General features: G+C 48.0%; 61 pseudogenes; all 61 read left to right on the plus strand.

Moving 5' to 3' along the window:
* The first annotated feature begins 28 nt into the window (after positions 1-28).
* LOC143799530 (5S ribosomal RNA) lies at positions 29-147 on the plus strand (annotated as a pseudogene).
* Positions 148-224: 77 nt separating this feature from the next.
* On the plus strand, positions 225-343 carry LOC143795521 (5S ribosomal RNA; annotated as a pseudogene).
* Positions 344-785: 442 nt separating this feature from the next.
* On the plus strand, positions 786-904 carry LOC143795532 (5S ribosomal RNA; annotated as a pseudogene).
* Positions 905-1,149: 245 nt separating this feature from the next.
* Positions 1,150-1,268, plus strand: LOC143798537 (5S ribosomal RNA; annotated as a pseudogene).
* Positions 1,269-1,345: 77 nt separating this feature from the next.
* On the plus strand, positions 1,346-1,464 carry LOC143795544 (5S ribosomal RNA; annotated as a pseudogene).
* A 444-nt stretch (positions 1,465-1,908) lies between these two features.
* Positions 1,909-2,027, plus strand: LOC143797940 (5S ribosomal RNA; annotated as a pseudogene).
* Positions 2,028-2,273: 246 nt separating this feature from the next.
* LOC143799531 (5S ribosomal RNA) lies at positions 2,274-2,392 on the plus strand (annotated as a pseudogene).
* A 77-nt stretch (positions 2,393-2,469) lies between these two features.
* On the plus strand, positions 2,470-2,588 carry LOC143795556 (5S ribosomal RNA; annotated as a pseudogene).
* A 254-nt stretch (positions 2,589-2,842) lies between these two features.
* Positions 2,843-2,961, plus strand: LOC143798936 (5S ribosomal RNA; annotated as a pseudogene).
* Positions 2,962-3,038: 77 nt separating this feature from the next.
* On the plus strand, positions 3,039-3,157 carry LOC143798890 (5S ribosomal RNA; annotated as a pseudogene).
* Positions 3,158-3,403: 246 nt separating this feature from the next.
* Positions 3,404-3,522, plus strand: LOC143799532 (5S ribosomal RNA; annotated as a pseudogene).
* Positions 3,523-3,599: 77 nt separating this feature from the next.
* Positions 3,600-3,718, plus strand: LOC143798844 (5S ribosomal RNA; annotated as a pseudogene).
* Positions 3,719-3,976: 258 nt separating this feature from the next.
* On the plus strand, positions 3,977-4,095 carry LOC143799534 (5S ribosomal RNA; annotated as a pseudogene).
* A 77-nt stretch (positions 4,096-4,172) lies between these two features.
* LOC143800575 (5S ribosomal RNA) lies at positions 4,173-4,291 on the plus strand (annotated as a pseudogene).
* A 247-nt stretch (positions 4,292-4,538) lies between these two features.
* Positions 4,539-4,657, plus strand: LOC143798938 (5S ribosomal RNA; annotated as a pseudogene).
* Positions 4,658-4,734: 77 nt separating this feature from the next.
* Positions 4,735-4,853, plus strand: LOC143795568 (5S ribosomal RNA; annotated as a pseudogene).
* A 248-nt stretch (positions 4,854-5,101) lies between these two features.
* LOC143799535 (5S ribosomal RNA) lies at positions 5,102-5,220 on the plus strand (annotated as a pseudogene).
* A 77-nt stretch (positions 5,221-5,297) lies between these two features.
* On the plus strand, positions 5,298-5,416 carry LOC143795579 (5S ribosomal RNA; annotated as a pseudogene).
* A 259-nt stretch (positions 5,417-5,675) lies between these two features.
* On the plus strand, positions 5,676-5,794 carry LOC143798539 (5S ribosomal RNA; annotated as a pseudogene).
* A 77-nt stretch (positions 5,795-5,871) lies between these two features.
* On the plus strand, positions 5,872-5,990 carry LOC143795591 (5S ribosomal RNA; annotated as a pseudogene).
* A 247-nt stretch (positions 5,991-6,237) lies between these two features.
* Positions 6,238-6,356, plus strand: LOC143798939 (5S ribosomal RNA; annotated as a pseudogene).
* Positions 6,357-6,433: 77 nt separating this feature from the next.
* LOC143800351 (5S ribosomal RNA) lies at positions 6,434-6,552 on the plus strand (annotated as a pseudogene).
* Positions 6,553-6,799: 247 nt separating this feature from the next.
* LOC143798940 (5S ribosomal RNA) lies at positions 6,800-6,918 on the plus strand (annotated as a pseudogene).
* Positions 6,919-6,996: 78 nt separating this feature from the next.
* LOC143795603 (5S ribosomal RNA) lies at positions 6,997-7,115 on the plus strand (annotated as a pseudogene).
* A 257-nt stretch (positions 7,116-7,372) lies between these two features.
* LOC143798569 (5S ribosomal RNA) lies at positions 7,373-7,491 on the plus strand (annotated as a pseudogene).
* A 248-nt stretch (positions 7,492-7,739) lies between these two features.
* Positions 7,740-7,858, plus strand: LOC143799000 (5S ribosomal RNA; annotated as a pseudogene).
* A 442-nt stretch (positions 7,859-8,300) lies between these two features.
* On the plus strand, positions 8,301-8,419 carry LOC143799001 (5S ribosomal RNA; annotated as a pseudogene).
* A 77-nt stretch (positions 8,420-8,496) lies between these two features.
* LOC143798740 (5S ribosomal RNA) lies at positions 8,497-8,616 on the plus strand (annotated as a pseudogene).
* A 256-nt stretch (positions 8,617-8,872) lies between these two features.
* LOC143799002 (5S ribosomal RNA) lies at positions 8,873-8,991 on the plus strand (annotated as a pseudogene).
* Positions 8,992-9,068: 77 nt separating this feature from the next.
* Positions 9,069-9,187, plus strand: LOC143795614 (5S ribosomal RNA; annotated as a pseudogene).
* Positions 9,188-9,433: 246 nt separating this feature from the next.
* LOC143798664 (5S ribosomal RNA) lies at positions 9,434-9,552 on the plus strand (annotated as a pseudogene).
* Positions 9,553-9,994: 442 nt separating this feature from the next.
* LOC143799536 (5S ribosomal RNA) lies at positions 9,995-10,113 on the plus strand (annotated as a pseudogene).
* A 77-nt stretch (positions 10,114-10,190) lies between these two features.
* Positions 10,191-10,309, plus strand: LOC143795626 (5S ribosomal RNA; annotated as a pseudogene).
* A 263-nt stretch (positions 10,310-10,572) lies between these two features.
* On the plus strand, positions 10,573-10,691 carry LOC143800731 (5S ribosomal RNA; annotated as a pseudogene).
* Positions 10,692-10,768: 77 nt separating this feature from the next.
* On the plus strand, positions 10,769-10,887 carry LOC143795638 (5S ribosomal RNA; annotated as a pseudogene).
* A 247-nt stretch (positions 10,888-11,134) lies between these two features.
* LOC143799537 (5S ribosomal RNA) lies at positions 11,135-11,253 on the plus strand (annotated as a pseudogene).
* Positions 11,254-11,330: 77 nt separating this feature from the next.
* On the plus strand, positions 11,331-11,449 carry LOC143798125 (5S ribosomal RNA; annotated as a pseudogene).
* Positions 11,450-11,683: 234 nt separating this feature from the next.
* LOC143799538 (5S ribosomal RNA) lies at positions 11,684-11,802 on the plus strand (annotated as a pseudogene).
* Positions 11,803-11,879: 77 nt separating this feature from the next.
* Positions 11,880-11,998, plus strand: LOC143795650 (5S ribosomal RNA; annotated as a pseudogene).
* Positions 11,999-12,255: 257 nt separating this feature from the next.
* On the plus strand, positions 12,256-12,374 carry LOC143799539 (5S ribosomal RNA; annotated as a pseudogene).
* A 77-nt stretch (positions 12,375-12,451) lies between these two features.
* LOC143795661 (5S ribosomal RNA) lies at positions 12,452-12,570 on the plus strand (annotated as a pseudogene).
* Positions 12,571-12,819: 249 nt separating this feature from the next.
* On the plus strand, positions 12,820-12,938 carry LOC143799540 (5S ribosomal RNA; annotated as a pseudogene).
* A 77-nt stretch (positions 12,939-13,015) lies between these two features.
* On the plus strand, positions 13,016-13,134 carry LOC143798126 (5S ribosomal RNA; annotated as a pseudogene).
* Positions 13,135-13,382: 248 nt separating this feature from the next.
* LOC143799542 (5S ribosomal RNA) lies at positions 13,383-13,501 on the plus strand (annotated as a pseudogene).
* A 77-nt stretch (positions 13,502-13,578) lies between these two features.
* Positions 13,579-13,697, plus strand: LOC143795673 (5S ribosomal RNA; annotated as a pseudogene).
* Positions 13,698-13,955: 258 nt separating this feature from the next.
* Positions 13,956-14,074, plus strand: LOC143799543 (5S ribosomal RNA; annotated as a pseudogene).
* A 77-nt stretch (positions 14,075-14,151) lies between these two features.
* On the plus strand, positions 14,152-14,270 carry LOC143798440 (5S ribosomal RNA; annotated as a pseudogene).
* Positions 14,271-14,518: 248 nt separating this feature from the next.
* LOC143798540 (5S ribosomal RNA) lies at positions 14,519-14,637 on the plus strand (annotated as a pseudogene).
* Positions 14,638-14,714: 77 nt separating this feature from the next.
* Positions 14,715-14,833, plus strand: LOC143798127 (5S ribosomal RNA; annotated as a pseudogene).
* Positions 14,834-15,080: 247 nt separating this feature from the next.
* LOC143799544 (5S ribosomal RNA) lies at positions 15,081-15,199 on the plus strand (annotated as a pseudogene).
* A 77-nt stretch (positions 15,200-15,276) lies between these two features.
* LOC143795684 (5S ribosomal RNA) lies at positions 15,277-15,395 on the plus strand (annotated as a pseudogene).
* A 256-nt stretch (positions 15,396-15,651) lies between these two features.
* On the plus strand, positions 15,652-15,770 carry LOC143799546 (5S ribosomal RNA; annotated as a pseudogene).
* A 77-nt stretch (positions 15,771-15,847) lies between these two features.
* Positions 15,848-15,966, plus strand: LOC143795695 (5S ribosomal RNA; annotated as a pseudogene).
* A 248-nt stretch (positions 15,967-16,214) lies between these two features.
* Positions 16,215-16,333, plus strand: LOC143800366 (5S ribosomal RNA; annotated as a pseudogene).
* A 77-nt stretch (positions 16,334-16,410) lies between these two features.
* LOC143798128 (5S ribosomal RNA) lies at positions 16,411-16,529 on the plus strand (annotated as a pseudogene).
* Positions 16,530-16,776: 247 nt separating this feature from the next.
* Positions 16,777-16,895, plus strand: LOC143799547 (5S ribosomal RNA; annotated as a pseudogene).
* A 77-nt stretch (positions 16,896-16,972) lies between these two features.
* Positions 16,973-17,091, plus strand: LOC143795706 (5S ribosomal RNA; annotated as a pseudogene).
* A 257-nt stretch (positions 17,092-17,348) lies between these two features.
* LOC143799548 (5S ribosomal RNA) lies at positions 17,349-17,467 on the plus strand (annotated as a pseudogene).
* A 77-nt stretch (positions 17,468-17,544) lies between these two features.
* LOC143795717 (5S ribosomal RNA) lies at positions 17,545-17,663 on the plus strand (annotated as a pseudogene).
* Positions 17,664-17,915: 252 nt separating this feature from the next.
* Positions 17,916-18,034, plus strand: LOC143798665 (5S ribosomal RNA; annotated as a pseudogene).
* Positions 18,035-18,111: 77 nt separating this feature from the next.
* On the plus strand, positions 18,112-18,230 carry LOC143798843 (5S ribosomal RNA; annotated as a pseudogene).
* Positions 18,231-18,300: the final 70 nt, after the last annotated feature.

Below are 18,300 nucleotides of genomic sequence, written 5' to 3' on the forward strand. Positions count from 1 at the left end.
AAAAGACCCGCTGTGGTGCTAGTTGTCCGTCAATGGCCACTCTAAGCTGAATGTGCCTGCCCTCGTCAGATCGCAAACGCTAAGCAGCTTGAGGCTGGGCAAGTACCGGCATGGGAGACTGGCTGGGAATCCCCGGTACCGTTGACTTGCTATTTTGTTTTTCTCAAAGCTTTCCCTTACGATTGTTTTCATCTTGAAAAGACTAGCAGACGCGAAAGCAATCGGTCAATGGCCACACTAAGCTGAATGTGCCTGCCCTCGTCAGATCGCAAATGCTAAGCAGCTTGAGGCTAGGCAAGTACCAGCATGGGAGACTGGCTGGGAATCCCTGGTACCGTTGACTTGGTTTTTTCGTTTTGATCCAAGCTTTCCCTGACGATTGTATTCCTCTTGAAAAGAGCCGCACTGGTGTGAACAATCTGTCATTGGCCACTCTAAGCTGAATGTGCCAGCTCTGGTTAGATCGCAAATGCTAAGCAGCTTGAGGCTGGGCAAGTTTCTTTTTTTTTTTTTTGGGGGGGGGGTTTATCAAAGCTTTCCCTTACAATTTTATATCTCTTGAAAAGACCCGCTGTGGTGCTAGTTGTCCGTCAATGGCCACTCTAAGCTGAATGTGCCTGCCCTCGTCAGATCGCAAACGCTAAGCAGCTTGAGGCTGGGCAAGTACCGGCATGGGAGACTGGCTGGGAATCCCCGGAACCGTTGACTTGCTATTTTTTTTTTCTCAAAGCTTTCCCTTACGATTGTTTTCATCTTGAAAAGACTAGCAGACGCGAAAGCAATCGGTCAATGGCCACACTAAGCTGAATGTGCCTGCCCTCGTCAGATCGCAAATGCTAAGCAGCTTGAGGCTAGGCAAGTACCAGCATGGGAGACTGGCTGGGAATCCCTGGTACCGTTGACTTGGTTTTTTCGTTTTGATCCAAGCTTTCCCTGACGATTGTATTCCTCTTGAAAAGAGCCGCACTGGTTTGAACAATCTGTCATTGGCCACTCTAAGCTGAATGTGCCAGCTCTGGTCAGATCGCAAATGCTAAGCAGCTTGAGGCTGGGCAAGTTTCTTTTTTTTTTTTGGGGGGGGGGGTTTATCAAAGCTTTCCCTTACAATTTTATATCTCTTGAAAAGACCCGCTGTGGTGCTAGTTGTCCGTCAATGGCCACTCTAAGCTGAATGTGCCTGCCCTCGTCAGATCGCAAACGCTAAGCAGCTTGAGGCTGGGCAAGTACCGGCATGGGAGACTGGCTGGGAATCCCCAGTACCGTTGACTTGCTATTTTGTTTTTCTCAAAGCTTTCCCTTACGATTGTTTTCATCTTGAAAAGACTAGCAGACGCGAAAGCAATCGGTCAATGGCCACACTAAGCTGAATGTGCCTGCCCTCGTCAGATCGCAAATGCTAAGCAGCTTGAGGCTAGGCAAGTACCAGCATGGGAGACTGGCTGGGAATCCCTGGTACCGTTGACTTGGTTTTTTCGTTTTGATCCAAGCTTTCCCTGACGATTGTATTCCTCTTGAAAAGAGCCGCACTGGTGTGAACAATCTGTCATTGGCCACTCTAAGCTGAATGTGCCAGCTCTGGTTAGATCGCAAATGCTAAGCAGCTTGAGGCTGGGCAAGTTTCTTTTTTTTTTTTTTGGGGGGGGGGGGTTTATCAAAGCTTTCCCTTACAATTTTATATCTCTTGAAAAGACCCGCTGTGGTGCTAGTTGTCCGTCAATGGCCACTCTAAGCTGAATGTGCCTGCCCTCGTCAGATCGCAAACGCTAAGCAGCTTGAGGCTGGGCAAGTACCGGCATGGGAGACTGGCTGGGAATCCCTGTTACCGTTGACTTGCTATTTTGTTTTTCTCAAAGCTTTCCCTTACGATTGTTTTCATCTTGAAAAGACTAGCAGACGCGAAAGCAATCAGTCAATGGCCACACTAAGCTGAATGTGCCTGCCCTCGTCAGATCGCAAATGCTAAGCAGCTTGAGGCTAGGCAAGTACCAGCATGGGAGACTGGCTGGGAATCCCTGGTACCATTGACTTGGTTTTTTCGTTTTGATCCAAGCTTTCCCTGACGATTGTATTCCTCTTGAAAAGAGCCGCACTGGTGTGAACAATCTGTCATTGGCCACTCTAAGCTGAATGTGCCAGCTCTGGTTAGATCGCAAATGCTAAGCAGCTTGAGGCTGGGCAAGTTTCTTTTTTTTTTTTTGGGGGGGGGGGTTTATCAAAGCTTTCCCTTACAATTTTATATCTCTTGAAAAGACCCGCTGTGGTGCTAGTTGTCCGTCAATGGCCACTCTAAGCTGAATGTGCCTGCCCTCGTCAGATCGCAAACGCTAAGCAGCTTGAGGCTGGGCAAGTACCGGCATGGGAGACTGGCTGGGAATCCCCGGTACCGTTGACTTGCTATTTTTTTTTTCTCAAAGCTTTCCCTTACGATTGTTTTCATCTTGAAAAGACTAGCAGACGCGAAAGCAATCGGTCAATGGCCACACTAAGCTGAATGTGCCTGCCCTCGTCAGATCGCAAATGCTAAGCAGCTTGAGGCTAGGCAAGTACCAGCATGGGAGACTGGCTGGGAATCCCTGGTACCGTTGACTTGGTTTTTTCGTTTTGATCCAAGCTTTCCCTGACGATTGTATTCCTCTTGAAAAGAGCCGCACTGGTTTGAACAATCTGTCATTGGCCACTCTAAGCTGAATGTGCCAGCTCTGGTCAGATCGCAAATGCTAAGCAGCTTGAGGCTGGGCAAGTTTCTTTTTTTTTTTTTTTTTTTTTGGGGGGGGGGGTTTATCAAAGCTTTCCCTTACAATTTTATATCTCTTGAAAAGACCCGCTGTGGTGCTAGTTGTCCGTCAATGGCCACTCTAAGCTGAATGTGCCTGCCCTCGTCAGATCGCAAACGCTAAGCAGCTTGAGGCTGGGCAAGTACCGGCATGGGAGACTGGCTGGGAATCCCCGGTACCGTTGACTTGCTATTTTGTTTTTCTCAAAGCTTTCCCTTACGATTGTTTTCATCTTGAAAAGACTAGCAGACGCGAAAGCAATCGGTCAATGGCCACACTAAGCTGAATGTGCCTGCCCTCGTCAGATCGCAAATGGTAAGCAGCTTGGGGCTAGGCAAGTACCAGCATGGGAGACTGGCTGGGAATCCCTGGTACCGTTGACTTGGTTTTTTCGTTTTGATCCAAGCTTTCCCTAACGATTGTATTCCTCTTGAAAAGAGCCGCACTGGTGTGAACAATTTGTCATTGGCCACTCTAAGCTGAATGTGCCAGCTCTGGTCAGATCGCAAATGCTAAGCAGCTTGAGGCTGGGCAAGTTTCTTTTTTTTTTTTGGGGGGGGGGGGTTTATCAAAGCTTTCCCTTACAATTTTATATCTCTTGAAAAGACCCGCTGTGGTGCTAGTTGTCCGTCAATGGCCACTCTAAGCTGAATGTGCCTGCCCTCGTCAGATCGCAAACGCTAAGCAGCTTGAGGCTGGGCAAGTACCGGCATGGGAGACTGGCTGGGAATCCCCGGTACCGTTGACTTGCTATTTTTTTTTTCTCAAAGCTTTCCCTTACGATTGTTTTCATCTTGAAAAGACTAGCAGACGCAAAAGCAATCGGTCAATGGCCACACTAAGCTGAATGTGCCTGCCCTCGTCAGATCGCAAATGCTAAGCAGCTTGAGGCTAGGCAAGTACCAGCATGGGAGACTGGCTGGGAATCCTTGGTACTGTTGACTTGGTTTTTTCGTTTTGATCCAAGCTTTCCCTGACGATTGTATTCCTCTTGAAAAGAGCCGCACTGGTTTGAACAATCTGTCATTGGCCACTCTAAGCTGAATGTGCCAGCTCTGGTCAGATCGCAAATGCTAAGCAGCTTGAGGCTGGGCAAGTTTCTTTTTTCTTTTTTTTTTTTTTTTTTGGGGGGGGGGGTTTATCAAAGCTTTCCCTTACAATTTGATATCTCTTGAAAAGACCCGCTGTGGTGCTAGTTGTCCGTCAATGGCCACTCTAAGCTGAATGTGCCTGCCCTCGTCAGATCGCAAACGCTAAGCAGCTTGAGGCTGGGCAAGTACCGGCATGGGAGACTGGCTGGGAATCCCCGGTACCGTTGACTTGCTATTTTGTTTTTCTCAAAGCTTTCCCTTACGATTGTTTTCATCTTGAAAAGACTAGCAGACGCGAAAGCAATCGGTCAATGGCCACACTAAGCTGAATGTGCCTGCCCTCGTCAGATCGCAAATGCTAAGCAGCTTGAGGCTAGGCAAGTAACAGCATGGGAGACTGGCTGGGAATCCCTGGTACCGTTGACTTGGTTTTTTCGTTTTGATCCAAGCTTTCCCTGACGATTGTATTCCTCTTGAAAAGAGCCGCACTGGTGTGAACAATCTGTCATTGGCCACTCTAAGCTGAATGTGCCAGCTCTGGTTAGATCGCAAATGCTAAGCAGCTTGAGGCTGGGCAAGTTTCTTTTTTTTTTTTTGGGGGGGGGGGGTTTATCAAAGCTTTCCCTTACAATTTTATATCTCTTGAAAAGACCCGCTGTGGTGCTAGTTGTCCGTCAATGGCCACTCTAAGCTGAATGTGCCTGCCCTCGTCAGATCGCAAACGCTAAGCAGCTTGAGGCTGGGCAAGTACCGGCATGGGAGACTGGCTGGGAATCCCCGGTACCGTTGACTTGCTATTTTGTTTTTCTCAAAGCTTTCCCTTACGATTGTTTTCATCTTGAAAAGACTAGCAGACGCGAAAGCAATCGGTCAATGGCCACACTAAGCTGAATGTGCCTGCCCTCGTCAGATCGCAAATGCTAAGCAGCTTGAGGCTAGGCAAGTACCAGCATGGGAGACTGGCTGGGAATCCCTGGTACCGTTGACTTGGTTTTTTCGTTTTGATCCAAGCTTTCCCTGACGATTGTATTCCTCTTGAAAAGAGCCGCACTGGTGTGAACAATCTGTCATTGGCCACTCTAAGCTGAATGTGCCAGCTCTGGTTAGATCGCAAATGCTAAGCAGCTTGAGGCTGGGCAAGTTTCTTTTTTTTTTTTTTGGGGGGGGGGGGTTTATCAAAGCTTTCCCTTACAATTTTATATCTCTTGAAAAGACCCGCTGTGGTGCTAGTTGTCCGTCAATGGCCACTCTAAGCTGAATGTGCCTGCCCTCGTCAGATCGCAAACGCTAAGCAGCTTGAGGCTGGGCAAGTACCGGCATGGGAGACTGGCTGGGAATCCCCGGTACCGTTGACTTGCTATTTTTTTTTTCTCAAAGCTTTCCCTTACGATTGTTTTCATCTTGAAAAGACTAGCAGACGCGAAAGCAATCGGTCAATGGCCACACTAAGCTGAATGTGCCTGCCCTCGTCAGATCGCAAATGCTAAGCAGCTTGAGGCTAGGCAAGTACCAGCATGGGAGACTGGCTGGGAATCCCTGGTACCGTTGACTTGGTTTTTTCGTTTTGATCCAAGCTTTCCCTGACGATTGTATTCCTCTTGAAAAGAGCCGCACTGGTTTGAACAATCTGTCATTGGCCACTCTAAGCTGAATGTGCCAGCTCTGGTCAGATCGCAAATGCTAAGCAGCTTGAGGCTGGGCAAGTTTCTTTTTTTTTTTTTTTTTTTTTTTTTTGGGGGGGGGGGTTTATCAAAGCTTTCCCTTACAATTTTATATCTCTTGAAAAGACCCGCTGTGGTGCTAGTTGTCCGTCAATGGCCACTCTAAGCTGAATGTGCCTGCCCTCGTCAGATCGCAAACGCTAAGCAGCTTGAGGCTGGGCAAGTACCGGCATGGGAGACTGGCTGGGAATCCCCAGTACCGTTGACTTGCTATTTTGTTTTTCTCAAAGCTTTCCCTTACGATTGTTTTCATCTTGAAAAGACTAGCAGACGCGAAAGCAATCGGTCAATGGCCACACTAAGCTGAATGTGCCTGCCCTCGTCAGATCGCAAATGCTAAGCAGCTTGAGGCTAGGCAAGTACCAGCATGGGAGACTGGCTGGGAATCCCTGGTACCGTTGACTTGGTTTTTTCGTTTTGATCCAAGCTTTCCCTGACGATTGTATTCCTCTTGAAAAGAGCCGCACTGGTGTGAACAATCTGTCATTGGCCACTCTAAGCTGAATGTGCCAGCTCTGGTTAGATCGCAAATGCTAAGCAGCTTGAGGCTGGGCAAGTTTCTTTTTTTTTTTTTTTGGGGGGGGGGTTTATCAAAGCTTTCCCTTACAATTTTATATCTCTTGAAAAGACCCGCTGTGGTGCTAGCTGTCCGTCAATGGCCACTCTAAGCTGAATGTGCCTGCCCTCGTCAGATCGCAAACGCTAAGCAGCTTGAGGCTGGGCAAGTACCGGCATGGGAGACTGGCTGGGAATCCCCGGTACCGTTGACTTGCTATTTTGTTTTTCTCAAAGCTTTCCCTTACGATTGTTTTCATCTTGAAAAGACTAGCAGACGCGAAAGCAATCGGTCAATGGCCACACTAAGCTGAATGTGCCTGCCCTCGTCAGATCACAAATGCTAAGCAGCTTGAGGCTAGGCAAGTACCAGCATGGGAGACTGGCTGGGAATCCCTGGTACCGTTGACTTGGTTTTTTCGTTTTGATCCAAGCTTTCCCTGACGATTGTATTCCTCTTGAAAAGAGCCGCACTGGTGTGAACAATCTGTCATTGGCCACTCTAAGCTGAATGTGCCAGCTCTGGTTAGATCGCAAATGCTAAGCAGCTTGAGGCTGGGCAAGTTTCTTTTTTTTTTTTTTGGGGGGGGGGGTTTATCAAAGCTTTCCCTTACAATTTTATATCTCTTGAAAAGACCCGCTGTGGTGCTAGTTGTCCGTCAATGGCCACTCTAAGCTGAATGTGCCTGCCCTCGTCAGATCGCAAACGCTAAGCAGCTTGAGGCTGGGCAAGTACCGGCATGGGAGACTGGCTGGGAATCCCCGGTACCGTTGACTTGCTATTTTTTTTTTTCTCAAAGCTTTCCCTTACGATTGTTTTCATCTTGAAAAGACTAGCAGACGCGAAAGCAATCGGTCAATGGCCACACTAAGCTGAATGTGCCTGCCCTCGTCAGATCGCAAATGCTAAGCAGCTTGAGGCTAGGCAAGTACCAGCATGGGAGACTGGCTGGGAATCCCTGGTACCGTTGACTTGGTTTTTTCGTTTTGATCCAAGCTTTCCCTGACGATTGTATTCCTCTTGAAAAGAGCCGCACTGGTTTGAACAATCTGTCATTGGCCACTCTAAGCTGAATGTGCCAGCTCTGGTCAGATCGCAAATGCTAAGCAGCTTGAGGCTGGGCAAGTTTCTTTTTTTTTTTTTTTTTTTTTTTTGGGGGGGGGGGTTTATCAAAGCTTTCCCTTACAATTTTATATCTCTTGAAAAGACCCGCTGTGGTGCTAGCTGTCCGTCAATGGCCACTCTAAGCTGAATGTGCCTGCCCTCGTCAGATCGCAAATGCTAAGCAGCTTGAGGCTAGGCAAGTACCAGCATGGGAGACTGGCTGGGAATCCCTGGTACCGTTGACTTGGTTTTTTCGTTTTGATCCAAGCTTTCCCTGACGATTGTATTCCTCTTGAAAAGAGCCGCACTGGTGTGAACAATCTGTCATTGGCCACTCTAAGCTGAATGTGCCAGCTCTGGTTAGATCGCAAATGCTAAGCAGCTTGAGGCTGGGCAAGTTTCTTTTTTTTTTTTTTGGGGGGGGGGGGTTTATCAAAGCTTTCCCTTACAATTTTATATCTCTTGAAAAGACCCGCTGAGGTGCTAGTTGTCCGTCAATGGCCACTCTAAGCTGAATGTGCCTGCCCTCGTCAGATCGCAAACGCTAAGCAGCTTGAGGCTGGGCAAGTACCGGCATGGGAGACTGGCTGGGAATCCCCGGTACCGTTGACTTGCTATTTTGTTTTTCTCAAAGCTTTCCCTTACGATTGTTTTCATCTTGAAAAGACTAGCAGACGCGAAAGCAATCGGTCAATGGCCACACTAAGCTGAATGTGCCTGCCCTCGTCAGATCGCAAATGCTAAGCAGCTTGGGGCTAGGCAAGTACCAGCATGGGAGACTGGCTGTTAATCCCTGGTACCGTTGACTTGGTTTTTTCGTTTTGATCCAAGCTTTCCCTAACGATTGTATTCCTCTTGAAAAGAGCCGCACAGGTGTGAACAATTTGTCATTGGCCACTCTAAGCTGAATGTGCCAGCTCTGGTCAGATCGCAAATGCTAAGCAGCTTGAGGCTGGGCAAGTTTCTTTTTTTTTTTTGGGGGGGGGGGGTTTATCAAAGCTTTCCCTTACAATTTTATATCTCTTGAAAAGACCCGCTGTGGTGCTAGTTGTCCGTCAATGGCCACTCTAAGCTGAATGTGCCTGCCCTCGTCAGATCGCAAACGCTAAGCAGCTTGAGGCTGGGCAAGTACCGGCATGGGAGACTGGCTGGGAATCCCCGGTACCGTTGACTTGCTATTTTTTTTTTCTCAAAGCTTTCCCTTACGATTGTTTTCATCTTGAAAAGACTAGCAGACGCGAAAGCAATCGGTCAATGGCCACACTAAGCTGAATGTGCCTGCCCTCGTCAGATCGCAAATGCTAAGCAGCTTGAGGCTAGGGCAAGTACCAGCATGGGAGACTGGCTGGGAATCCCTGGTACCGTTGACTTGGTTTTTTCGTTTTGATCCAAGCTTTCCCTGACGATTGTATTCCTCTTGAAAAGAGCCGCACTGGTTTGAACAATCTGTCATTGGCCACTCTAAGCTGAATGTGCCAGCTCTGGTCAGATCGCAAATGCTAAGCAGCTTGAGGCTGGGCAAGTTTCTTTTTTCTTTTTTTTTTTTTTTTTTGGGGGGGGGTTTATCAAAGCTTTCCCTTACAATTTTATATCTCTTGAAAAGACCCGCTGTGGTGCTAGTTGTCCGTCAATGGCCACTCTAAGCTGAATGTGCCTGCCCTCGTCAGATCGCAAACGCTAAGCAGCTTGAGGCTGGGCAAGTACCGGCATGGGAGACTGGCTGGGAATCCCCGGTACCGTTGACTTGCTATTTTGTTTTTCTCAAAGCTTTCCCTTACGATTGTTTTCATCTTGAAAAGACTAGCAGACGCGAAAGCAATCGGTCAATGGCCACACTAAGCTGAATGTGCCTGCCCTCGTCAGATCGCAAATGCTAAGCAGCTTGAGGCTAGGCAAGTACCAGCATGGGAGACTGGCTGGGAATCCCTGGTACCGTTGACTTGGTTTTTTCGTTTTGATCCAAGCTTTCCCTGACGATTGTATTCCTCTTGAAAAGAGCCGCACTGGTGTGAACAATCTGTCATTGGCCACTCTAAGCTGAATGTGCCAGCTCTGGTTAGATCGCAAATGCTAAGCAGCTTGAGGCTGGGCAAGTTTCTTTTTTTTTTTTGGGGGGGGGGGGTTTATCAAAGCTTTCCCTTACAATTTTATATCTCTTGAAAAGACCCGCTGTGGTGCTAGTTGTCCGTCAATGGCCACTCTAAGCTGAATGTGCCTGCCCTCGTCAGATCGCAAACGCTAAGCAGCTTGAGGCTGGGCAAGTACCGGCATGGGAGACTGGCTGGGAATCCCTGGTACCGTTGACTTGCTATTTTGTTTTTCTCAAAGCTTTCCCTTACGATTGTTTTCATCTTGAAAAGACTAGCAGACGCGAAAGCAATCGGTCAATGGCCACACTAAGCTGAATGTGCCTGCCCTCGTCAGATCGCAAATGCTAAGCAGCTTGAGGCTACGCAAGTACCAGCATGGGAGACTGGCTGGGAATCCCTGGTACCGTTGACTTGGTTTTTTCGTTTTGATCCAAGCTTTCCCTGACGATTGTATTCCTCTTGAAAAGAGCCGCACTGGTGTGAACAATCTGTCATTGGCCACTCTAAGCTGAATGTGCCAGCTCTGGTTAGATCGCAAATGCTAAGCAGCTTGAGGCTGGGCAAGTTTCTTTTTTTTTTTTTTGGGGGGGGGGTTTATCAAAGCTTTCCCTTACAATTTTATATCTCTTGAAAAGACCCGCTGTGGTGCTAGTTTTCCGTCAATGGCCACTCTAAGCTGAATGTGCCTGCCCTCGTCAGATCGCAAACGCTAAGCAGCTTGAGGCTGGGCAAGTACCGGCATGGGAGACTGGCTGGGAATCCCCGGTACCGTTGACTTGCTATTTTTTTTTTCTCAAAGCTTTCCCTTACGATTGTTTTCATCTTGAAAAGACTAGCAGACGCGAAAGCAATCGGTCAATGGCCACACTAAGCTGAATGTGCCTGCCCTCGTCAGATCGCAAATGCTAAGCAGCTTGAGGCTAGGCAAGTACCAGCATGGGAGACTGGCTGGGAATCCCTGGTACCGTTGACTTGGTTTTTTCGTTTTGATCCAAGCTTTCCCTGACGATTGTATTCCTCTTGAAAAGAGCCGCACTGGTTTGAACAATCTGTCATTGGCCACTCTAAGCTGAATGTGCCAGCTCTGGTCAGATCGCAAATGCTAAGCAGCTTGAGGCTGGGCAAGTTTCTTTTTTTTTTTTTTTTTTTTTTTTTTTTTGGGGGGGGGGGGTTTATCAAAGCTTTCCCTTACAATTTTATATCTCTTGAAAAGACCCGCTGTGGTGCTAGTTGTCCGTCAATGGCCACTCTAAGCTGAATGTGCCTGCCCTCGTCAGATCGCAAACGCTAAGCAGCTTGAGGCTGGGCAAGTACCGGCATGGGAGACTGGCTGGGAATCCCCGGTACCGTAGACTTGCTATTTTGTTTTTCTCAAAGCTTTCCCTTACGATTGTTTTCATCTTGAAAAGACTAGCAGACGCGAAAGCAATCGGTCAATGGCCACACTAAGCTGAATGTGCCTGCCCTCGTCAGATCGCAAATGCTAAGCAGCTTGAGGCTAGGCAAGTACCAGCATGGGAGACTGGCTGGGAATCCCTGGTACCGTTGACTTGGTTTTTTCGTTTTGATCCAAGCTTTCCCTGACGATTGTATTCCTCTTGAAAAGAGCCGCACTGGTGTGAACAATCTGTCATTGGCCACTCTAAGCTGAATGTGCCAGCTCTGGTTAGATCGCAAATGCTAAGCAGCTTGAGGCTGGGCAAGTTTCTTTTTTTTTTTTTTGGGGGGGGGGGTTTATCAAAGCTTTCCCTTACAATTTTATATCTCTTGAAAAGACCCGCTGTGGTGCTAGTTGTCCGTCAATGGCCACTCTAAGCTGAATGTGCCTGCCCTCGTCAGATCGCAAACGCTAAGCAGCTTGAGGCTGGGCAAGTACCGGCATGGGAGACTGGCTGGGAATCCCCGGTACCGTTGACTTGCTATTTTGTTTTTCTCAAAGCTTTCCCTTACGATTGTTTTCATCTTGAAAAGACTAGCAGACGCAAAAGCAATTGGTCAATGGCCACACTAAGCTGAATGTGCCTGCCCTCGTCAGATCGCAAATGCTAAGCAGCTTGGGGCTAGGCAAGTACCAGCATGGGAGACTGGCTGGGAATCCCTGGTACCGTTGACTTGGTTTTTTCGTTTTGATCCAAGCTTTCCCTGACGATTGTATTCCTCTTGAAAAGAGCCGCACTGGTGTGAACAATTTGTCATTGGCCACTCTAAGCTGAATGTGCCAGCTCTGGTTGCTAAGCAACTTGAGACTGGGCAAGTTTCTTTTTTTTTTTTTGGGGGGGGGGTTTATCAAAGCTTTCCCTTACAATTTTATATCTCTTGAAAAGACCCGCTGTGGTGCTAGTTGTCCGTCAATGGCCACTCTAAGCTGAATGTGCCTGCCCTCGTCAGATCGCAAACGCTAAGCAGCTTGAGGCTGGGCAAGTACCGGCATGGGAGACTGGCTGGGAATCCCCGGTACCGTTGACTTGCTATTTTTTTTTTCTCAAAGCTTTCCCTTACGATTGTTTTCATCTTGAAAAGACTAGCAGACGCAAAAGCAATCGGTCAATGGCCACACTAAGCTGAATGTGCCTGCCCTCGTCAGATCGCAAATGCTAAGCAGCTTGAGGCTAGGCAAGTACCAGCATGGGAGACTGGCTGGGAATCCCTGGTACCGTTGACTTGGTTTTTTCGTTTTGATCCAAGCTTTCCCTGACGATTGTATTCCTCTTGAAAAGAGCCGCACTGGTTTGAACAATCTGTCATTGGCCACTCTAAGCTGAATGTGCCAGCTCTGGTCAGATCGCAAATGCTAAGCAGCTTGAGGCTGGGCAAGTTTCTTTTTTCTTTTTTTTTTTTTTTTTGGGGGGGGGGGTTTATCAAAGCTTTCCCTTACAATTTTATATCTCTTGAAAAGACCCGCTGTGGTGCTAGTTGTCCGTCAATGGCCACTCTAAGCTGAATGTGCCTGCCCTCGTCAGATCGCAAACGCTAAGCAGCTTGAGGCTGGGCAAGTACCGGCATGGGAGACTGGCTGGGAATCCCCGGTACCGTTGACTTGCTATTTTGTTTTTCTCAAAGCTTTCCCTTACGATTGTTTTCATCTTGAAAAGACTAGCAGACGCGAAAGCAATCGGTCAATGGCCACACTAAGCTGAATGTGCCTGCCCTCGTCAGATCGCAAATGCTAAGCAGCTTGAGGCTAGGCAAGTACCAGCATGGGAGACTGGCTGGGAATCCCTGGTACCGTTGACTTGGTTTTTTCGTTTTGATCCAAGCTTTCCCTGACGATTGTATTCCTCTTGAAAAGAGCCGCACTGGTGTGAACAATCTGTCATTGGCCACTCTAAGCTGAATGTGCCAGCTCTGGTTAGATCGCAAATGCTAAGCAGCTTGAGGCTGGGCAAGTTTCTTTTTTTTTTTTTTTGGGGGGGGGGGGTTTATCAAAGCTTTCCCTTACAATTTTATATCTCTTGAAAAGACCCGCTGTGGTGCTAGTTGTCCGTCAATGGCCACTCTAAGCTGAATGTGCCTGCCCTCGTCAGATCGCAAACGCTAAGCAGCTTGAGGCTGGGCAAGTACCGGCATGGGAGACTGGCTGGGAATCCCCGGTACCGTTGACTTGCTATTTTGTTTTTCTCAAAGCTTTCCCTTACGATTGTTTTCATCTTGAAAAGACTAGCAGACGCGAAAGCAATCGGTCAATGGCCACACTAAGCTGAATGTGCCTGCCCTCGTCAGATCGCAAATGCTAAGCAGCTTGGGGCTAGGCAAGTACCAGCATGGGAGACTGGCTGGGAATCCCTGGTACCGTTGACTTGGTTTTTTCGTTTTGATCCAAGCTTTCCCTAACGATTGTATTCCTCTTGAAAAGAGCCGCACTGGTGTGAACAATTTGTCATTGGCCACTCTAAGCTGAATGTGCCAGCTCTGGTCAGATCGCAAATGCTAAGCAGCTTGAGGCTGGGCAAGTTTCTTTTTTTTTTTTTTGGGGGGGGGGGGTTTATCAAAGCTTTCCCTTACAATTTTATATCTCTTGAAAAGACCCGCTGTGGTGCTTGTTTTCCGTCAATGGCCACTCTAAGCTGAATGTGCCTGCCCTCGTCAGATCGCAAACGCTAAGCAGCTTGAGGCTGGGCAAGTACCGGCATGGGAGACTGGCTGGGAATCCCCGGTACCGTTGACTTGCTATTTTTTTTTTCTCAAAGCTTTCCCTTACGATTGTTTTCATCTTGAAAAGACTAGCAGACGCGAAAGCAATCGGTCAATGGCCACACTAAGCTGAATGTGCCTGCCCTCGTCAGATCGCAAATGCTAAGCAGCTTGAGGCTAGGCAAGTACCAGCATGGGAGACTGGCTGGGAATCCCTGGTACCGTTGACTTGGTTTTTTCGTTTTGATCCAAGCTTTCCCTGACGATTGTATTCCTCTTGAAAAGAGCCGCACTGGTTTGAACAATCTGTCATTGGCCACTCTAAGCTGAATGTGCCAGCTCTGGTCAGATCGCAAATGCTAAGCAGCTTGAGGCTGGGCAAGTTTCTTTATTCTTTTTTTTTTTTTTTTTTTGGGGGGGGGGTTTATCAAAGCTTTCCCTTACAATTTTATATCTCTTGAAAAGACCCGCTGTGGTGCTAGTTGTGCGTCAATGGCCACTCTAAGCTGAATGTGCCTGCCCTCGTCAGATCGCAAACGCTAAGCAGCTTGAGGCTGGGCAAGTACCGGCATGGGAGACTGGCTGGGAATCCCCGGTACCGTTGACTTGCTATTTTGTTTTTCTCAAAGCTTTCCCTTACGATTGTTTTCATCTTGAAAAGACTAGCAGACGCGAAAGCAATCGGTCAATGGCCACACTAAGCTGAATGTCCCTGCCCTCGTCAGATCGCAAATGCTAAGCAGCTTGAGGCTAGGCAAGTACCAGCATGGGAGACTGGCTGGGAATCCCTGGTACCGTTGACTTGGTTTTTTCGTTTTGATCCAAGCTTTCCCTGACGATTGTATTCCTCTTGAAAAGAGCCGCACTGGTGTGAACAATCTGTCATTGGCCACTCTAAGCTGAATGTGCCAGCTCTGGTTAGATCGCAAATGCTAAGCAGCTTGAGGCTGGGCAAGTTTCTTTTTTTTTTTTTTTGGGGGGGGGGGTTTATCAAAGCTTTCCCTTACAATTTTATATCTCTTGAAAAGACCCGCTGTGGTGCTAGTTGTCCGTCAATGGCCACTCTAAGCTGAATGTGCCTGCCCTCGTCAGATCGCAAACGCTAAGCAGCTTGAGGCTGGGCAAGTACCGGCATGGGAGACTGGCTGGGAATCCCCAGTACCGTTGACTTGCTATTTTGTTTTTCTCAAAGCTTTCCCTTACGATTGTTTTCATCTTGAAAAGACTAGCAGACGCGAAAGCAATCGGTCAATGGCCACACTAAGCTGAATGTGCCTGCCCTCGTCAGATCGCAAATGCTAAGCAGCTTGGGGCTAGGCAAGTACCAGCATGGGAGACTGGCTGGGAATCCCTGGTACCGTTGACTTGGTTTTTTCGTTTTGATCCAAGCTTTCCCTAACGATTGTATTCCTCTTGAAAAGAGCCGCACTGGTGTGAACAATTTGTCATTGGCCACTCTAAGCTGAATGTGCCAGCTCTGGTCAGATCGCAAATGCTAAGCAGCTTGAGGCTGGGCAAGTTTCTTTTTTTTTTTTTGGTGGGGGGGGGTTTATCAAAGCTTTCCATTACAATTTTATATCTCTTGAAAAGACCCGCTGTGGTGCTAGTTGTCTGTCAATGGCCACTCTAAGCTGAATGTGCCTGCCCTCGTCAGATCGCAAACGCTAAGCAGCTTGAGGCTGGGCAAGTACCGGCATGGGAGACTGGCTGGGAATCCCCGGTACCGTTGACTTGCTATTTTTTTTTTCTCAAAGCTTTCCCTTACGATTGTTTTCATCTTGAAAAGACTAGCAGACGCGAAAGCAATCGGTCAATGGCCACACTAAGCTGAATGTGCCTGCCCTCGTCAGATCGCAAATGCTAAGCAGCTTGAGGCTAGGCAAGTACCAGCATGGGAGACTGGCTGGGAATCCCTGGTACCGTTGACTTGGTTTTTTCGTTTTGATCCAAGCTTTCCCTGACGATTGTATTCCTCTTGAAAAGAGCCGCACTGGTTTGAACAATCTGTCATTGGCCACTCTAAGCTGAATGTGCCAGCTCTGGTCAGATCGCAAATGCTAAGCAGCTTGAGGCTGGGCAAGTTTCTTTATTCTTTTTTTTTTTTTTTTTGGGGGGGGGGTTTATCAAAGCTTTCCCTTACAATTTTATATCTCTTGAAAAGACCCGCTGTGGTACTAGTTGTGCGTCAATGGCCACTCTAAGCTGAATGTGCCTGCCCTCGTCAGATCGCAAACGCTAAGCAGCTTGAGGCTGGGCAAGTACCGGCATGGGAGACTGGCTGGGAATCCCCGGTACCGTTGACTTGCTATTTTGTTTTTCTCAAAGCTTTCCCTTACGATTGTTTTCATCTTGAAAAGACTAGCAGACGCGAAAGCAATCGGTCAATGGCCACACTAAGCTGAATGTGCCTGCCCTCGTCAGATCGCAAATGCTAAGCAGCTTGAGGCTAGGCAAGTACCAGCATGGGAGACTGGCTGGGAATCCCTGGTACCGTTGACTTGGTTTTTTCGTTTTGATCCAAGCTTTCCCTGACGATTGTATTCCTCTTGAAAAGAGCCGCACTGGTGTGAACAATCTGTCATTGGCCACTCTAAGCTGAATGTGCCAGCTCTGGTTAGATCGCAAATGCTAAGCAGCTTGAGGCTGGGCAAGTTTCTTTTTTTTTTTTTTTGGGGGGGGGGGTTTATCAAAGCTTTCCCTTACAATTTTATATCTCTTGAAAAGACCCGCTGTGGTGCTAGTTGTCCGTCAATGGCCACTCTAAGCTGAATGTGCCTGCCCTCGTCAGATCGCAAACGCTAAACAGCTTGAGGCTGGGCAAGTACCGGCATGGGAGACTGGCTGGGAATCCCCAGTACCGTTGACTTGCTATTTTGTTTTTCTCAAAGCTTTCCCTTACGATTGTTTTCATCTTGAAAAGACTAGCAGACGCGAAAGCAATCGGTCAATGGCCACACTAAGCTGAATGTGCCTGCCCTCGTCAGATCGCAAATGCTAAGCAGCTTGGGGCTAGGCAAGTACCAGCATGGGAGACTGGCTGGGAATCCCTGGTACCGTTGACTTGGTTTTTTCGTTTTGATCCAAGCTTTCCCTAACGATTGTATTCCTCTTGAAAAGAGCCGCACTGGTGTGAACAATTTGTCATTGGCCACTCTAAGCTGAATGTGCCAGCTCTGGTCAGATCGCAAATGCTAAGCAGCTTGAGGCTGGGCAAGTTTCTTTTTTTTTTTTTGGTGGGGGGGGGTTTATCAAAGCTTTCCATTACAATTTTATATCTCTTGAAAAGACCCGCTGTGGTGCTAGTTGTCTGTCAATGGCCACTCTAAGCTGAATGTGCCTGCCCTCGTCAGATCGCAAACGCTAAGCAGCTTGAGGCTGGGCAAGTACCGGCATGGGAGACTGGCTGGGAATCCCCGGTACCGTTGACTTGCTATTTTTTTTTTCTCAAAGCTTTCCCTTACGATTGTTTTCATCTTGAAAAGACTAGCAGACGCGAAAGCAATCGGTCAATGGCCACACTAAGCTGAATGTGCCTGCCCTCGTCAGATCGCAAATGCTAAGCAGCTTGAGGCTAGGCAAGTACCAGCATGGGAGACTGGCTGGGAATCCCTGGTACCGTTGACTTGGTTTTTTCGTTTTGATCCAAGCTTTCCCTGACGATTGTATTCCTCTTGAAAAGAGCCGCACTGGTTTGAACAATCTGTCATTGGCCACTCTAAGCTGAATGTGCCAGCTCTGGTCAGATCGCAAATGCTAAGCAGCTTGAGGCTGGGCAAGTTTCTTTTTTCTTTTTTTTTTTTTTTTTTGGGGGGGGGGTTTATCAAAGCTTTCCCTTACAATTTTATATCTCTTGAAAAGACCCGCTGTGGTGCTAGTTGTCCGTCAATGGCCACTCTAAGCTGAATGTGCCTGCCCTCGTCAGATCGCAAACGCTAAGCAGCTTGAGGCTGGGCAAGTACCGGCATGGGAGACTGGCTGGGAATCCCCGGTACCGTTGACTTGCTATTTTGTTTTTCTCAAAGCTTTCCCTTACGATTGTTTTCATCTTGAAAAGACTAGCAGACGCGAAAGCAATCGGTCAATGGCCACACTAAGCTGAATGTGCCTGCCCTCGTCAGATCGCAAATGCTAAGCAGCTTGAGGCTAGGCAAGTACCAGCATGGGAGACTGGCTGGGAATCCCTGGTACCGTTGACTTGGTTTTTTCGTTTTGATCCAAGCTTTCCCTGACGATTGTATTCCTCTTGAAAAGAGCCGCACTGGTGTGAACAATCTGTCATTGGCCACTCTAAGCTGAATGTGCCAGCTCTGGTCAGATCGCAAATGCTAAGCAGCTTGAGGCTGGGCAAGTTTCTTTTTTTTTTTTTTTTTTTTGGGGGGGGGGTTTATCAAAGCTTTCCCTTACAATTTTATATCTCTTGAAAAGACCCGCTGTGGTGCTAGTTGTCCGTCAATGGCCACTCTAAGCTGAATGTGCCTGCCCTCGTCAGATCGCAAACGCTAAGCAGCTTGAGGCTGGGCAAGTACCGGCATGGGAGACTGGCTGGGAATCCCTGGTACCGTTGACTTGCTATTTTGTTTTTCTCAAAGCTTTCCCTTACGATTGTTTTCATCTTGAAAAGACTAGCAGACGCGAAAGCAATCGGTCAATGGCCACACTAAGCTGAATGTGCCTGCCCTCGTCAGATCGTAAATGCTAAGCAGCTTGAGGCTAGGCAAGTACCAGCATGGGAGACTGGCTGGGAATCCCTGGTACCGTTGACTTGGTTTTTTCGTTTTGATCCAAGCTTTCCCTGACGATTGTATTCCTCTTGAAAAGAGCCGCACTGGTGTG

Source organism: Ranitomeya variabilis, chromosome 1 (genome assembly GCF_051348905.1).
Source record: "Ranitomeya variabilis isolate aRanVar5 chromosome 1, aRanVar5.hap1, whole genome shotgun sequence".
NCBI lineage: Eukaryota > Metazoa > Chordata > Amphibia > Anura > Dendrobatidae > Ranitomeya > Ranitomeya variabilis.